Raw genomic sequence first — 16,687 nt, 5'->3', positions numbered from 1 at the left:
GATCTGTGTAACTGCAGGGATTAATTCCCCATCCCACCCCACCAAACTAGGAATTTCTATATGTTTTAGTCACACATATACACTGAAGTGGCTTCTTTAGGGACACCTGGGTGGCTCAGTTCATTAAGTGTCTGACTCTTGATTTTGTGCAGGTCCTGATCTCAGGGTCATGAGATCAAGCCCTGTGTTGGACTCCATGTTCAGCAGGGAGTCTGCTTGTCCCTCTCCCTCCACCTGTCCATCCACTCTTAAGTAAACAAACAAACAAACAAACAAATAAAATGTTTAAAGAGACTTCTTTAAAAATTATGGTAAAGGGGCGCCTGGGTGGCTCAGTGTTCTGCCTTTGGCTCGGGTCATGATCCCAGAATCCTTGGATCAAGCCCCGCATCGTGCTCTCTGCTCAGCAGGGAGCCTGCTTCCTCCTCTCTCTTTGCCTGTCTCTCTGCCTCCTTGTGATCTCTGTCTGTCAAATAAGTAAACAAAATCTTTTTAAAAAGTTATGGTAAAAACACATATAATTGAATTGATCATCATGACCATTTTTGGGGTATACAATTCAGTAGTATAAAACTTTTTTTCCAGAACTTTTCATCTTGCAGAACTGAAACTCTATACCCATTGAACAACTCCTTTTTTCCCTCTCCCCCCAGCCCCTGGTAACCACCATTCTACTTTCCATATATCAATGAATTTGACTACTTCAAACACCTCATGTAAGTGGACTCATATAGTATTTGTTGTTTTGTGTCTTTCTGTATTGTTTGGATGGGGTTTTTTGTGATTCGTCCTGCATAACCAACTACTTCGACCTGCATATACGCAGGCAGGCTAAAAAATGTTGTTTGTGAGACTCGTGCTGCATAAGTGACCTTGGGAGCCTGATCAATTGACAAGAGGTGGCCTCCAGGTCAGAATTGACCCTTCCCGTCTGGACACCAAGAGCTGTAAATCTTACCTTGCATCTCCTCAAGCTCCAGGCTGGGCTGCCTCCCCCAACCCCAGAATGGAATCCGGAAGGGGAAGCAAGCACACCTAGCCCAGACTCCTTGAAGATGTAAACGCATGATAACATAGGAATGCAGCTTGCACCGAACCGCACGTAGTCAAACAAATGTTTAACTTCAGATCCCATCATTTGCCTTATAAACACGGCCCTTATAGAGTTGGTCAGTTGGAAGTCTGACCTGAGAGGAGGGCTTCTTGATGAGTGCTTTCAAAAGCTTCCTCCCAGTTGAGACTGGCTGTGTCCACAGGGGTTCGCCAGTAGATGAGATTGGATGTTGTAAGTATGTGATATGATCTCATTTTGTCTTAACTCTCCTTTCCTGGTTACTATTGTCCTCATCTATGTGCAGATTTCCCTCTTCTTCTTTTATGTTTCTACTACATTTTTATAATATCAATAAAGTGGCTTTTCCCCTTTGAAACTGAGAGTGTAGCTGCTGTGAATCTTTTGTTTAGAACTCTGTCTTATTTCACTTAGCATGATGTTTTCAAGGTTCATCCATTTTGTGACACATGAAAGGTTGCATGGTGCATTCCATTGTGTTTATGCACATTTTGTTAATTCATCCACTGCTGGACCTTTGGGTTCCATGCTCTTGGCTTTGTGAATAGCTCTGCTATGCATATGGGTGTGCAAATATCTATTTGAGATCCTGCTTTAATTTCTTTCGGATATGTATCTAGAAGTAGGATAGCTGGGTCATACAGTAATTCTATTTTTAATTTTTTAAAAATATTTTTAATTTTTTGAGGAACCGCCATACTGTTTTCCATAGTGGTTGTACCATTTTTTACAGTCCTACCAAGAGTGTCAAAGGAATCCAACTTTCCATATTTGTGCCAATACTTGTTATTTTCTGTGATTTGATTGTTTTTTGTAGTAGCTATCCTAATGGTGTAATGTCTTATTGTGATTTTGTTTTGCATTTCTCTAATTATTAGGGATATTAAACATCTTTTTATATACCTGTTGGCTATTTGTATATCTTCTTGGGAGAAATTTCAATTCACATCCTTCGCTCATTTTTAAATTGGGTTATTTGATTTTTCGTTGTTTAGTTGTAGGAATTCTGAATATATTCTGAATTGTGTCCCTTATGAGATGTATGATTTGCAAATATTTTTCTCCCATTCTTTAGGTTGCCTTTCACTTTGTTGATTCTGTTCTTTGATGCACACAAGTTTTAAAAAATTTGTTTTGTTCCCATTTGTCTATTTTTTTCTTTCATTGCTTATGCTTTTGGTATCACATCCAAGAAATCATTACTGAATCCAATGTCATAAAGATTTTGCCTATGATTTCTTCTTAGGAGTTATATATCTTTAAGTCTTATATTTAGGTCTTCAATCCATTTAGGGTTAGTGCTTGTTTATGGTGTAAGGTAAGTGTCCAACTCTTCTTTGGTATACGGATATCCATTTTTCCAAACTAGATATTCAGTTGAAGATATGTCCTTTCCGCAATGATTGCTCTTGGTATGCTTATTGAAAATTATCTGTGGAGCACCTGGCTGGCTCAGTCAGTAGAGTACGTGATTATTGATTTCTTAGTTACAGTTTCCACCTCCAAGTAGGGTATAGAGAGCACTTAAGATTTTTTTAAGGGGTGCCTGGGATAGAGCCCCGCATCCAGCTCCCTGCTCGGTAGAGAGCCTGCTTATCCCTCTCCCTCTGCCTGCTGCTCGGCCTACTTGTGCTCTCTCTCTCTCTGTCTAATAAATAAATAAGATCTTTAAAAAAATTTTAAAACATAAAAAACAAAACCATTTGGCATTTATTTCTGGGCCATCTGTTCTATTCTGTTGTTCTGTATGTCTGTCTTCTGCCAGCACTGCTGTTTGATTACCATAGTTACGTATTGAAATCAGGAGGTATGAGACTTCCAACTTTCTTGTTTTTCAATATTTTTTTTGGCTATCTGGGGTCCCTTGAGATTTTTTACGAATTTTAGGATGGATTTTCTCATTTCTGCCAAAAATGCCGTTGGGATTTTGATAGGGATTACATTGAACATGTAAATTGTTTGGGGCAGTATTGACATCTTATGTCTTCCAACCATGAATATGGTATGTTTCTCCATTGACTTGTGTCTTTAATTTCTTCTAGCAGTTTTATAGTTTTCAGCATACAAGTCTTTTGGGGCCGTGTTAAACAGCAGAATCACCAACCAGTACAAAATGTGAAAAAGTGGCACTGATAGATCACAAATGGGACATCTGTTTACAGTATAAGAGATGAAACAAATAAGGCTGAGCACAGCCTTATTCTGCCTCGGATGGGACTTTGGATGACTCTAATTTTTCCCCTTCTGTGTATGTTCACAAATGAATGAAAAAGGGCCATAGGTATTAGATTTTGTGGGTTACAAGTAAATTTTAGTAAGTAGTTGAATTCACAATTATGAAATCTATAAATAATGATCAGCTGTGTATGAAATAAAGTACATGCAACAGTAGCACAGGAAATCTTCCACTGCAGAATACTGTTGTGTGGTACTTATGCAATAGATAAAATCCTTATGCTATAGGTGGTATAATACTATGTTTATACTGCAGTCGGTGTAATATTTCTTGAAGGGAGACTGTGGTAATAAGGATGCATACTCTTAACCCAAATGCACTAACCAAACCAAGCCAAAACAAAACAGAAGAAACAAAAAGAGATACTTTAGATATTAAATATTTAGATAATATTTAGATATTAATTAGACACAACTCATAAGCTAGTAAAGACTACATAAAATGAAATAATAAAAAGTAATGCTAGTGAATGGATAAGGAAGATGTGGTCCATATACACTATGGAGTATTATGCCTCCATCAGAAAGGACGAATACCCAACTTTTGTAGCAACATGGACGGGACTGGAAGGATTATGTTGAGTGAAATAAGTCAAGCAGAGAGAGTCAATTATCATATGGTTTCACTTATTTGTGGAGCATAACAAATAGCATGGAGGACAAGGGGAATTAGAGAGGAGAAGGGAGTTAGGGGAAATTGGAAGGGGAGGTGAACCATGAGAGCCTATGGACTCTGAAAAACAATCTGAGGGATTTGAAGCAGCGGGAGGTGGGAGGTTGGGGGAACCAGGTGGTGGGTATTAGAGAGGGCACGGATTGCATGGAGCACTGGGTGTGGTGCAAAAATAATGAATACTGTTGTGCTGAAAATAAATAAATAAATAAATAAATAAATAATGCTAGTGAGATATCAAGGACTATGGGAACTAAACAGTTCACTAATGAAACATAATGACTGCAGAAAGAAAGAGACTGACTATGAAGTATTGTTTTATATTCTGAGCATATTATTGCTACTTTTATTACTAGATTTTATTTATTATTATTTATTAGATTTTATTTATTTTTATAGATTTTATTTATTGGATTTATTATTTATTAGATTTATTTATTAGATTTTATTTGAGAGAGAGATAGAGCACATACAAGCAGGGAGAGAGGCAAAGAGAGGGGGAGAAGCAGACTTCCCATTGAGCTGGGAGCCTGATGTGGGGTTCGATCCCAGGACCTGAAGATCACGACCTGAGCCAAATGCAGACCTTATGTGAACTACCCAGGCACCCCTATTCTGAGCATATTATAAGAAGGCAAACTGCAATGTCTTCTGGAGAGGACAGCCAGAACATGCAGTGTTGGTGTTTGTTTCTCCTTCTTCCAAGAAGAGTGAAGGATCCATCCTCTCCTTATGTAACCCCAATCACCAAGAACTTATATTATTGAGGGATAACTGCCCTGGCATAAGGCAGTTTTTAGTCTAGGAAGCAATTTTTTTCCATATGATTATTTTGTGATGATTAGCTGGAGCCACCATGCTGGAATGGTTTGTGTTATGGTTGAAATAAACTTAGTTAGAGCTAATGAAATAATGAAATAAACTTAGGCAGAGCTACTTACTAAGTAATGCCAACCTATTTTCATGGAATTAACTAAGAGCAAACCTCAAAAAACTGTGCATGGATTTATGCACAGAGCCAATGTGGACAGCATGAGGGATATATTAGTAAGTATAAAAAGTCAAGAGTCTAAAATAAATAAATTAATAAATAAAATAAATAAATTTTTAAAAAATGTAAAAAGTGAAGAGTCTAAAAACTCATCTGTGAAGAAAACATATTTTAAAAAATGCCAGGAAATACAGTCACTCAAATATTGAGATAAAGTTTACTGAGACAGAGTTTTAGAAATGCTAATCCATAAATGTAAAATTTTTCCCCAAACTGTAAAGAACTAAGAAAAAAATCACATAGAATAAAAATAATCACAAAAAAATGTTAATTCTTCTTATCTGTTTGGAATGATTGTCCTGGAAGACACCAAAAGAAAAGTCGTTCTTGGATAAGTTCTTGAGTACCATAAGAACTACCACACATCAAGAATGAGTTCTTGGTGGGCGCCTGGGCGCTCAGTTGGCTGGGCCACTGCCTTTGGCTCAGGTCATGATCCTGGAGTCCGGGATCGCGTCCCACGTCCGGCTCCCAGCTCTATGGGGAGTCTGCTTCTCCCTCTGACCTCCTCCCCTCTCATGCTCTCTCTCACTCCCTCTCTCACTCTCAAATAAATAAATAAAATCTTTAAAAAAAAAAAAGAGTTCTTGATCAGCATCTGAATTATTTTTACTTTATTTTTGAATTTATTATTTCCCCTGTAGTGTGATATATAGAGACATCTAAGACACAGATATGTATGAAATGCTTGTGTTTTTTAAAAACACTTTTCCTCCATGTTGAAAGCGTTACAGCACCAAACAATTTCTTTTTAATTGCTTTTATTTCCTAGATTTTCCTTGTGAAGTTCAAGTTAGTAAATCTGTTCCTCAATAGCCCAAAGCACACAGAATCAGGTATGGTGTTAGAGGTGGCCATGCCTTAGCAAAAATTCCATTCTAAAGTTCCATTTCTGATAAAAATTCTTAGTATGATAGAAACAGGAAAAAAAATTGTTGTTGTTGTTATTATTATTATTATTATTTTAACAGGCTCCATGCCCAGCATGGAGCTCAACATGGGTCTTGAGCTCCCTACCCTGAGATCAAGACTTGAGCTGTGATCAAGACTTGAGCTGTGATCAAGAGTTGGACACTTAACTAACGGAACCACCTGGGTGCCCCCAGAAAGAAATTATTTTAAACTTGGTAGGGGACATTTGTCAGATGTTAATGGTTAAAATTTTCCCGAGTTGTGAAACATTCACAATATCCCCATTAAATCTGGGACCAAGAAAAGCTACCCACTGTAATCATTTTACTTAATGCTTTTGTATGGGTTCTAGCAAGCCATAGAAAGGAAAGTGAATTAAGAGGTACCAACATTGGGAAGCCTGGGTGGCTCAGTCAGTTGAGCATTGGCCTTCAACTCAGGTCATGATCCCAGGGTCCTGGGGTTGAGTCCCACCTCAGGCTCCATGCTCAGCAGGGGGTCTGCTTCTCCCTTTGCCTGCACTCTGCCTGTTTGTGCTCTCTCTCCCTCTTTCTGACAAATAAGTAAATAAATCTTAAAAAAAGAGGTACCAATATTAAAAAGGAAGAAATTTAATTATATAAATGTAAATATGTGTGTGTGTGTGTGTGTGTGTGTGTGTATATATATATATATATATATATATGTGCAAAAACTTAAATTGTTACTCAGATGCATAGGAAAAGTTTCCAAAGTTTCCACGCTTTTGAACCCATGAGCTCATGAAGTCCAACAGCTCAATAACATTTCTCAAAAAAATGATTTGATGGACAGTCTCTGAGAAATTCACAAATCTATAAGAACTTTGTAAATGACACATAAATCATTCTAAAATTCAGAATACAGTATTTTTTAAAAAATAGAAATGTAAAATTAAGTAGATTCTGAATTTACAGACTATTTTGTTCTCTAATAGACTTTGAACTTAAAATGAAGAAATATGATAATACTTTTTCCTTGTATTCCTTTCAAGCAATACAAATTAAATCCTGTATTTCTCAGGCCTCTCATAAAGCAGCACAATTTCATAGGTTATATTTAAAAATAAGCCTTACTTGCAGTCTTATCAAGAACCTCAAAACTGGAGCATGTGGGTGGCTGAGTCAATTAACTGTCTGTTTTCAGCTCAACTCATGATCCCAGGGGCCTGGAATTGAGCCTGGCATGGCTCAATTGGTGCCTGCTTGGTGGTGAGCCTGCTTCTCCTTCTGTCTGCCGCTCCCCCTGGTTGTAGTCTCTCTGTCAAATAAATAAAACCTAAAAAAAAACAAAAACAAAAACAAAAAAAACTTCAAAACTTTTCTATCTCTTTGAAGTAGAATTGCTAGCAGGAAAAGAGTACTGAACTAGAATAGATAAAGCCTCACCAGGGTTATATCTCTCACACCTTTGCCTATGAGCTGTGTGCCCCTATGCCATGTTTAACCTCTTTGATCTGCAGTTTCTTTTATCTGTAAAGTTGAGGGTTGTAAAGATTAAATGAAATAACTTAATGCATAGTGCTTTGCAAGCTATAAAATAACTGTGCAAACATTGCACTTTTAGGTAGGTTTAACTAAATCCTAACAACTGTGGAGGACTGAAAATAAAAGATACAATTTTTTTATAGGGCACCTGGGTGGCTCAGTGGGTTAAGCCGCTGCCTTCGGCTCAGGTCATGATCTCAGGGTCCTGGGATCGAGTCCCGCATCGGGCTCCCTGCTCAGCGGGGAGCCTGCTTCCTCCTCTCTCTCTCTGCCTGCCTCTCTGCCTACTTGTGATCTCTCTCTGTCAAATAAATAAATAAAATCTTAAAAAAAATTTTTATATTATCTGCTTTATGCAATGAACAAGAAGATGTCTGGACTGGTAACAGATGTTGAGACTTTGTCATCAGAGTCATGGCTGAAGGAGTTAAGGCTGCTAAGCCAAAGAGCCACAAGCGCAGGGTGCAGGGGTAAGACATCAGGGTTTCCCTCCTGCCCTGTGGAAGTAACTACTATATTATTTGGCTTTCAGTAGTGTCAGATTTTTTTAAAGTATTTTGTTTTTTTGAGAGAGAGAGAGCACAGTGAGGGAGGGGCAGAGAGACAAGCAGACTCCCACTGGGCATAGAGACTGACATAGGCTCCACCCCGGGCTGGATTCCCAAAGACCCTGAGATCATGACCTGAGCTGAAGTCAGATGCTTAACCAACTAAACCACCCAGGCGCCCCTTAATAGTGTCAGATTTTCTCTTTTAAGATTTTATTTATTTGAGAGAGAGAGAGAGCACAAGCAGGGGGCAGAGGCAGAGGGAGAAGCAGATTCCCCGTGGAATAGGGAGCTCAATGCTGGACTTGATCCCAGTGCCCTGAGATCATGACCTGAGCCAAAGGAGAGGCATAACCAACTGAGACACCCAGACACCCCTTAATAGTGTCAGATTAAAAAAAATATTTCTGTTCTATATAAATACAAGTGGTCAATCTCCCCTCGCCCATTTTCCTCTCTTCATAACATTTCCTTAGCCTTTGAGGCTATCTTCAGATGGGCCCTTGGCTGACTTCTCTACTTGTAGAATCTTTCTAGTGAGGGGTAGGTGGCATTTGGATGTGATCTCAGAACAAAAGTGTGCACATGTATGGGGAGGATGGGGAAGGGGATGGGGAGGAATCTGAAGTGTGTGTGAATTGGTACAGGAGGACAACAGACAATTATTCAGCCTTTGAGGCACATATGCACTGGGAGGTATTGAGTGGCAAGTCTGGGTGCCCGTGGCAATTCTCAGAAAAGGATGTTCATGACAAGAGAAGTGGGGAGCTGATGCCCAAGTTAGAAAACTGCTCAGGAGTGCACAAATGAAGATTGATGTTTGGAACTCCAATTTCCATACCTTCTATTGTTTCTTTTTCGTAATAATGAGTCTGTCTTTCTACCTCTCTTTATTCAGCCAAGTAAGACACAGTGAGTTTAATGAGTTTTGATTTTTCCCAGTCAGGAAGACCTGTCAATATTTCATAGGCAAGCAGAAAGAGGCACTCAAAGAACCCTATTAAAATATTTTAGTCACTTCTGCAGATCCAAAGACAGTTCCTTTTTGCAAAGCTTTATTCTCTTTTATGAATTCCTCTCTTCGCAGATTTTCTTTTGTGATCACTCCAAGATCAAACAGCTCATACAATGTACGTGAGTCAGTTTTACCAATCTAGCCCCGTAGCCTGTTGCCTTCCTAGCTGTCAACCTGCAATTAAGTTGTCAAAAATGTTCAGCTTGCTACCTATTTACAGTGTAAACAAAGGGTTGCTAATATCACACTATTTGTGACTACAGGATTTTTGTACATTTTCTTGGCTAAAAGGGTACCCTTTAAAAAAAAAACAACTTCCAGAATAGTTGAGGTTTTTATCAGAGACATGAAGATTTATTGTGAGTTGTGATTTTTGTCATAATAAAGAGTGAAGCAAAGTTTTCGAGAGAGCCGAGCTATTTCATTGTGTTAATCAACAGATATTTGTAGGATTATTATAACATCGCTGTCTTCATGGATGTGGTTTCAGTAAATTGAAAATACATTTACTTTATATAATGATACATGTGCTGTTCTGGGTGCTCCTTTTAAATTTATTTTATTTTTGTCCAGCTTTATTGAGATACAATTGATGAATAAAATTATGTATATTTAAAGTGTACAACATAATAATTTTCCCTTTCTTATGTCTATTTATACTCCCATGTGTATTGGGGAAAACTTTTTTTCAAATATAGTGGGGTAGGTGTGAATTGCTTTATAACACCTGGATGTATGAATTGCTACTGTGTCTATGTATTCTAAATCCAATATTAGTTACACTTTGGGGAATTTCATCTTCTTGTTAGGGTCTTCTAAAAATCCAGGTTGGGTGGGGTTTTTTGCCTGTCTAGCAAATGAGGTGAGACCCAGGCTTTGGTTGGAAGCATTGAGATCCTTTTTAACTTCATGACTTTGTTGACCAGAGTATGCCCACCCACAGACTCTGATGCTTTGTGCAGGCTCAAAGACATCAATATAGTTGGCCTCTCTGCTGACCACTAACTCAGCCACAGTGACCCTCCCTGCTGTTCTCAAGGCTGAGGGAGTCAGGCAACACCTCACTGGGATGTTGTCATTTGAGTTAGATGGAAGGAAGAGTCATCAGATGGTATCTGAACGAACAGCATTCCAGGCAGAATGTAGAGTCTGTACAAAGGCCCTGAGGCAGGAGTTTGCCTGGAATGTTTGAGGAGCAACAAAGAGGCCAGGTCAGCTATAGCAGAGTAAGTGCTGGGGAGGGTACTAAAGGCAAGATCATAGCAGTGTAGGGCTCTAGAGGCCACTGTTTACTCTGCATAAAGTGGCAGAACTACTGAAGTGTTTGGAGAACCAGTCTGGCTGTGTGGAGAACAGCCATGAACAGTACAATTTATTTCTCACAGCTCTGGAGGCTGGAAGTCTGATATTGGGGGCCCACATACTCAGGCAAGCGCCCTTCTGGGTTGTAGACTTTCATTACATCCTCAGGGGGCAGAAGACCAAGGAACTCTCTGAAGCCTCTCTTATAAGAGCACTAATCCCATTTATGAGGGCTCTGCTTTCATGACTTAATCATCTCCTGAAGACCTCATCTCCTAACACCAACACCTTGGGAGTTAAGATTTCCACATAAGAATTTAAGGGTATGGGGAAGACAAACGTGCAGAACATAGGAGATAATAAATCTGTAAGAACATTTCCTAAGCAACTGATAGAAGGAAACAGAGTACTCATAAATCAGACCATATTAAGAAGCAACTCATGAATACCTTTTCATTATCTATTTGGGTTCTTCTCTCATCCAGACAGCACCTAGATTTTTCCTCAGGGAAGCCATGCTTCTTCCTTGGTGTAGTCAGGTGCTTTGGTTAGTGTGGATCCCATCTCTTGCTCTAATGGAAGGCTTCACTTGCCATAAGCCAACCAATGTGTCTTTGGAGACTTCAAGGAGATTCCTAGTAAATCTAGGAATCTTCTCCCTGCCTAGGTCTGAACAACTAGAAAAATAAAACAGAGTACATATGAAGATCCCAAACAGCACTTTATTGTCATGGAGGCCAGAGTCAGGCACACAGCTCAGGTCTGTTAGCCAAGTGGACTTGCTAATATCCAACCCCAAATTATACAGACTTGGGCACTTAGTCACAGGTCGCTGTGGACTTTAACAGGTCCTGCTATATGGAGTAACAGAAGGGAACTCCTGTTCTCTGAGATTCATTTCCTCACCTCTAAGAAGGTTTGATAATTGACCCTCTCCATGTTTATACTTGTCTACTAACATTTCTGCTTTACCTGGTCTATACCATAATTTTTGCTCTGAATTATAGATTATTATTAGTGTTTTCATAGTATAGTTTTCATTCTCCTTTTCTTTCAGTCTGTGTCCTTACATTTATTTATTTTTAAGATTTATTTTTAAGATTTTATTTATTTATTTGACAGAGATCACAAGTAGGCAGAGAGACAGGCAGAGAGAGGAGGAAACAGGCTCCCTGCCGAGCAGAGAGCCCGATGCGGGCTGGATCCCAGGACCCAAGCGGAAGGCAGAGGCTTGAACACCACTGAGCCACCCAGGTGCCCCTGTGTCCTTATATTTAAAGTGTGTTTTTTACCTATAGCTTATAGTTGAGTCTTGTTTTTGTTAAAATCTAGTCTGCCAAATTCTATTAGAGTTTAGGTCATTTGTATTAAATTAATAACTGATATGGTTGATTCAATAGTTGTTAATATTTTTAAAAATTTAATCTGTTCTGGGGCACCTGAGTGGCTCAGTGAGTTAAGTGTCTGCCTTCAGCTCAGGTCATGATCCCAGGGTCTTGGGATAGAGCCCTGCTTTGGGCTCCCTGTTCAGTGGGGAGCCTACTTCTCCCTCTCCCCCTGCTTGTGGATGGACACATGCTCTCTGTCAAATAAACAAATAAAATCTTTTAAAAAATGTTCTTTGTTTCTTTGTTCTTCCTTTTTTGTCCTTTTTGTTGTTTGTTTGACTATATTAGTTTAACTTAGTATTCCATTTTATTTCCCCTACTGACTTTCTAGTAATACCTCTTGGCATTATTTTTAGTGGTTACTAGTCTAAAGTTTGCAATATGCATTCTTAACTGATCCTTATTGTACCACTTTATAAGCAATCTAAGAACTTACTATAATGTACTTAGTTCCATTTATTACCCTTCTGACCTTGTGCTATTGTTGTCGTGTATTTTTTCTTATCTACTATAATACATTGCCATTATATTTATTTACTTTTAAAATTTTTAAAGATTTTATTTATTTATCTGACAAAGAGAGCATAGGCAGGGGGAGCATTAGAGGGATAGAGATAAACAGGCTCCCCACTGAACAGGGAGCCCAATGCAGAGCTTGATTTCAGGATACTGGGAACATGACCTGAGCCAAAGCAGACACCTAATTAACTAAGCCATCTGGGTGCCCCTTATATTTACTTTCAATAGTCAGTAGACTTCCAAAGAAAACATTTTTAAAGGAGTATTTTATATTTGTTCACATCTGTGTTCTTTCCAGTGACCTTCATAGATTCCTTCTGGAGTCATCTCTCTTCAGCTCAAAAACTTCTTCTAGCATGTCTTCACAGTGTAAGCATTTAAGGGACAACTTTTTCCTGTTTCTGTTTTGATTTTGCCTTCTTTTTTTAAAGGCTATTTTCACAGGGTATAGAATTCAAACTTGACTACTCTTTTTTTCATATGATATCCTATTGTTTTCCAGCTTCCACTTTTTTCTCTGATGAGAAGTTAATCAACGTTTTAATTTTTGTTCTCTTAAGTATCATTGTCCCTTTCCCCCCCAGTCTGGCTGCTTTTAAGATGTTTCTAGGTACAGCTCTCTTTTTATTTCTCTAGCTTAGTGTTCACTAAGATTCTTGGATATATGGGTTTGTTTCTTTCATGAACCTTGGAAAATTCTTCACCACTACCTCTTGAAATATTTATTTTTACCCCAGCCTCTCCTCAATTCCTAGATTCTAGCTGCCTGTATGGTAGATTACTTAATATTGTCCTATAGGTCTCTAGTCTCTGTTCATTTTTTTTTCTTTCACAGTTTTCTTTATTCTTAAGTTAGGATAATTTCTATTGACCTATCTTGGCTTTCACTAGTTCTTTTCCCTGTGATATATGTCTGCTCTTAAGTGCAACCAATGCACAGTTCATTTTAGATACTGTAATTTTTTTTTAGAGTCTTCTTCTTAGAGTTTCCATTTTTCTGCTGCAATTCTCCATCTCTTTCCTCACTTTGTTCATTTTTTACCTAAATTCTTTAGCATATTTGTAACTTATTTAAAGATTCTTATCTGCTAATTCCAACACTTGGGTTATCTGTGAATCTGCTTTCCTTATTTTTTCCCTCTTGATTATAAGTCATAGTTCATCACTTTTTCCCATATCTTGTCATTTTTGTTTTAGACATTTTGTGTGTGTTTGTTTATAAGTAGTATTCAGCCCCAGAAAAGGCAATGCCCTTTCCTCTAACATTAGGCAAGCCAGGTTGAGGGGCTGATCTCTTGTCTACTCAGAGTTTGGGCTGGCACATTGGTTAGTTTCAGTTCAGTTCACCTCTGGTATCAGATGTCTTGAACACGATCAGGTTCTTCCCTCCAGCAGAGCTTTGAAATCTAAGCATCATGAAACAGTGAGATCACTAAGCTTTCCAGTAGAGTCATCAGTTTCTTGTGCCACAGAAGTCAAGCAGGTAACTTAAACACATGAAGTCATCCAGTCATTGTGATCTGGAGGGTACAGGGAGCCAGAGGTCAATTCTATCCTATTATTTTCTTGCAAAGATTTTAGTCTAGCATGTCAGACCCTCTTCTTTTTCATTTTTGCTAAAAGAATCCTGAAATTGAGGACTTTGTGTAAATTTTCCCAATATTTCATGTTGGCAAATAATTCAAAATTCCTTTAAAATGTAGTTCAGTCCTAACAAAATACATGTTAGCTTATTTCAGTCCATGGACCACCAGTTCTCCATCTCCGATGTAGTCCAACTTTTTCATAGTAGACAAAGAGAAGACCCCAAAGTACTTACCCTTACTTTAGTTAGGTTAAAAGTTAAAAGAAAATGTTTTAATTCTTACAAGTTTAAAAATGTTTAAATTTGGTTACTCATTTACTATAAGGCCTTTTTGTCAAGGATTTTGCAAAGTTAGGAAATATAGAAATTATCCATCCAGTTTATGTGGCATAAAGGATTAGGGTGGGGGGCAGTTAATGTTTAAATGTCCATTTTCCACTCTGTAGACAGACACATCAGTAGTAATTCCAGATGGGTAAGGAAATAGGCTAATTTAAAACCCCTCAAACATACTGTTTGTTTGTTTGTTTTTATCTTATGACAATATACCAGTTTTGTTCTGTATTTTCTGAGAAATCTATTTCTCCTGACAACTAACTTCTGTGGGCATGAGATCTGCCAGAGAATAGGACTATGGGTATATATTTCTGGAAAAAATCATTGCATTTCAAAATTGAATTCTTTTAATCTTTTTATGCCAAACTCTTATTTGCTGTTTATAGAGACCTATTTATTAAGGTTGCTTACCTGGCTGGAATGACAAAGAAAGAATAGTCAGTATCTCTTCCTGCAAACCATTTTAATATTCCTGTTTCTTCAGACAAAGTGACCCTTACATAAACATAATTATGGGTGCTGAGTGCTATATTTTGTAATTAAAACCTAAAAATCACTCCTTGTCTTGTATTCCCTTTCACATACATACATGTACTCATCCCTTCCTATCTCCCACAAGCGCAGAACCATAATTCTGCAACTAATTGAGATGAATGTATTTTATGATGTATTTATTTCTCTCTCCAAGCTCTGAAAGAAAAACTGGCCAGAAGCCAATGAGCATTAAGAACTCATTTCTTGGCAGGCAGTTACTATTATTTGTTCAAAACATATTCATAGAGTTGCCACTGTAACAACTTGGAAAGTAGATTAAAATCACACCATCCCTTTCCACCCCCCAGTAAATAACTTTGCATTTCAATGCCTCCCAGAACATTTCAGGAATAATCAACAGGACTCAGATTTTTCTTTTTCAGCTTGAAGGCAAGAAGTTTGAATGATAGGGTTGTCAAGTCTTGGAAGATTGGACTAAACTCTTCCCTCTCCTGCCCCTCAAAGGAGTAGGTATTCCCTAAGACTCTGTCTTTTTCTTGTTCCTCACTCTCTTCCTCAAAGCTCTTGCATCTCCCAGGGAGTCAATTATTTTTTTTATAAGATCAGTGATTAATGGTCATGTAGGATCAATGATCTCCTGTTAGAAGATTTGCAGATCTAATATTGCTTTCTTTGTGTGTGGCAAAAAGCACACAACATAAAATTTGCCATGGTAACCATTTTTAAGGGTGTAGTTCAGTGGCACTGAATGTACATTCACACTGCTGTGACCCATTGCCACCCTCCATCTCCAAACTGATACTTTTTAGCCATTAAATAATAGTTCTCCATTCCTCCCCTCACATGGTCCCTGGAAACCACCATTCTACTATCTGTCTCTACAAATTTGACCAATGTAGGCATCTCACATAAGTGGGGCGCCTGGGTGGCTCAGTGGGTTAAGCCGCTGCCTTCAGCTCGGGTCATGATCTCGAGGTCCTGGGATCGAGTCCCGCATCGGGCTCTCTGCTCAGCGGGGAGCCTGCTTCCCTCTCTCTGCCTCTCTGCCTACTTGTGATCTCTCTCTGTCAAATAAATAAATTAAAAAAAAAACATAAGTGGACTCATACAATATCCGTCCCTCTGTGATGGGCTTATCTCACTTAGGAGAATGTCTTCAAGACTCATTCATTTGGAGCATGGATCATAATTTCATTCTTTTTTAATGACAAATAGTATTCATTGCATGTGTACACTACCTTTTGTTTATCTGTTCATCTGTTAACAGACATTTGGTTTGTGTTTTGGCTATTATGAATAATGCTGCTACGAGCATGGATGTGTACAGATAATCTATTCTAACATCTCTTCTAGCTACCTCTGTCCTGAAGACGGAATTTCCAACTGTTGCTGGACACTTTCACTCTGCTGTGCTATGGCTGAGCCTTTCTTCTGAAGAAACTCCGTTCCCCCCTGCAATGCAGGCTTTGGAAAGACAAGGTAACTTTACTTCCATTCATTTTTAGTGTCACTGCCTGAGCTTAGGCCCTTAATATTTCTACCTCTTAGTATCCTTAATTAATTAATTAGGATGCCTATCTCTATTAGGCATGTTGTGCTTTCCTGCACCAACCTTGTAGCTATGCCATTCTCTATATGGGGGAGGGGTTGCTTGGAAAACACAGGTGACAGCACTCAGGTGGCACTCAGTTTGCAAAAGAAGGCATGGTAATGATTTGAGATGATGTCATTTTAATGGCGGTGGGAAACTGACAATCAATGTAATTTATTTCATGGGTCACAGAAGGAAAAACCTTTTCCTACCTCTGTGGGAAAATCTACCCAGCTCATTAATGCTGTGTCTATTGATGTTCCTTACCTGTAAGTTCATTTAATGTGAGGCCATTTATTTCTTCATTAATTTATCCATTCCTTCATTCATTCAATAATCAACTGTGGAGGCTTTCTGTGAGGGTCTCAGGGTAAGTCACACAAATGGTATTTAACCTTAATGGAGTTGAAAATCTAGTGAAGAATGAGGTAAAATAGTCACAAATAAGAATAATTTAGAA

At 38.4% G+C, this 16,687-nt stretch overlaps 1 long non-coding RNA gene across 3 annotated transcripts in view; it reads left to right on the top strand.

The window, feature by feature from the left end:
- The first annotated feature begins 761 nt into the window (after positions 1-761).
- Positions 762-16,687, top strand: part of LOC122919232 — a 28,245-nt gene continuing 12,319 nt past the window's right edge. Inside the window, exons 1-3 of one of the 3 annotated variants that reach the window (XR_006386772.1) lie at positions 762-1,285; positions 15,059-15,142; positions 15,990-16,115. This is a non-coding gene — a long non-coding RNA (uncharacterized LOC122919232). Of the gene's footprint in view, positions 1,290-15,058; positions 15,143-15,989; positions 16,116-16,687 lie in introns of all 3 variants that reach the window. The other 2 variants (XR_006386773.1, XR_006386774.1) reach the window with 2 other exon arrangements.

This window comes from Neovison vison, chromosome 11 (genome assembly GCF_020171115.1).
Source record: "Neovison vison isolate M4711 chromosome 11, ASM_NN_V1, whole genome shotgun sequence".
Lineage (NCBI taxonomy): Eukaryota > Metazoa > Chordata > Mammalia > Carnivora > Mustelidae > Neogale > Neogale vison.
Note: the sequence above shows the minus strand (reverse complement) of the source record. Positions and strands in the feature narration are given on the sequence as shown.